At 35.5% G+C, this 1,740-nt stretch overlaps 1 long non-coding RNA gene across 1 annotated transcript; it reads left to right on the plus strand.

Annotated features, from left to right (window-relative positions):
• The first annotated feature begins 321 nt into the window (after nt 1-321).
• Nucleotides 322-1,214, plus strand: LOC149229034 (uncharacterized). The gene is made up of 2 exons (XR_016247913.1): nt 322-468; nt 691-1,214. It is a non-coding gene; the product is annotated as an uncharacterized LOC149229034 (long non-coding RNA).
• The last annotated feature ends 526 nt before the right edge of the window (nt 1,215-1,740 follow it).

Genomic DNA, 1,740 nt, shown 5'->3' on the forward strand with positions numbered 1-1,740 from the left:
AAGATCTTCCTCAAACTCATGGAGGAGAGAGACAAGTGAGACAAAAAATGTTCCAGCACGTGGGTTTACAAGTATGTATGGAGAACAAAATTACAGGTCTCAATCAAGGGAATCTCCCACCGCAGAAAGATATCAGGTAACCTCTCTTTCATCAACACACTAAAGATATATTTTTGACTTAAAATTTGAAGTCTCATGTACTTGATTACTAAAGACAGTTCTGTATTTTCATGACGTCATTTGATTAAGTTTTAGCAATGCTTCAAGAATAGTTGAGTACATCAATTTGGTCGTTTGCTGATTGCTGTTTTGGTGAACAGTTTTGACACGGATGAAATTGTTTATATCTATATTTGTTCTGGCCTTTATAAATGGAAGGCACGTGTTTGAGAGGCTTAAAGAATCTTATTTCCTTTTCAAATCGAGTCCTTGATGAATATGCATGGCAGGAAACCTGTTATGTTGTTGGTAAGTAATGATTTGTACATTCAAGAATTTGTGTTGTTCTGAGGGATACTACAGATTTTCTATTGGAAAGGATTCTAAATAAAATTAAATAGAAAAGTGTATTAAAAGTAGAATGAAATGCACATGTTGGATCTTTTTCATAGACAGACGAGCTATGCTTTCATTTGGATTTACTGCTGTGCTTTCTAGCATTGTCTCATGCTTCTTTAATCTTCTGAGCAGGACAATTTCTAGCTTTGACTCTGGTTGGCAGTGGGCGAATTTGGTAATGCTGAGTGTAATATTTTACGTCCTGATGATCATATCCTGCACTACATGATGGAGTATTTTACCGCAATGGAAAGGACAATAGAGCATTTATGCCTGAAGTTCATTGTATTTGCCAACTTGACTTGGAAGTTTCAAAAGTAGGGCTGGCTCCATTGTCCTTTTTGGTAAAATCCAATCCTGAAATATCAAAATAGTGTTTCTATTTATTTGTAGATAAGTGCCCCTTTAATTTGGGGCGCTCCACTTGTTTTTAATTTTTGTTTTTAGATGTAGTGATAGGTGTTTGTGAATTGTGTTTTGGACATGCTACAGGGCTCTTAGCTTGAGTACTAGCTTTTAGCTACATGGATGAATTCATATCATCCAGCTGAAAATATTGTAATTGCGAACAATGCGATATGCATATCGACTTTAGAGGATGCCATTTACACTCTTGAAATATGCAATAAATTTAGAGTGTGTTTGTTTTAGTTGAACACTGAGTTGTTCTACATATAATTGTGGTAGAGCTATGTTCTTACACTGAAAATGTGGGCTTTCCTATTTCAAATGGATGCATAATCTCAGACCTTTTGCTGGGATGAGCAAGCAATCAAGATAGAAGTGACAGCGTTTTTTCCAACCCTGGATGTTGCAAAACTGAGGTGCACAGAAATACATTTCTTTAGAATTGCTGTCCATGAGTTTTAAGACACTACCGTTGAGCACTTAGCCTATAAAAGTGAAAAGTACTTAGCCTATAAAAGTGAAAAGTGGTTTATTAGTTTCTGAATCATCGAGCATATCAATAATGTTAGTTTCTTCAGGTTTAGTAACAGTTTTAACAGGTATTGCTTTTGCATCAAAATAGGACCCAGTTGTGACCATGGCCATTCAAAGGTCAATAGTTCGCTGCAATTCGTTGTTGTCTAGAACTTGGTCATACATAGTAGAGCCTGATATGAAAGGATCTTATAGAAACAATTATGATGGAATGACCGTTTAAATAATTATATTTACCTT

Source organism: Pinus tabuliformis, chromosome J (genome assembly GCF_031772625.1).
Source record: "Pinus tabuliformis cultivar Carrire ecotype Pingquan chromosome J, CPIR1, whole genome shotgun sequence".
In the NCBI taxonomy this organism is placed as follows: Eukaryota; Viridiplantae; Streptophyta; class Pinopsida; order Pinales; family Pinaceae; genus Pinus; species Pinus tabuliformis.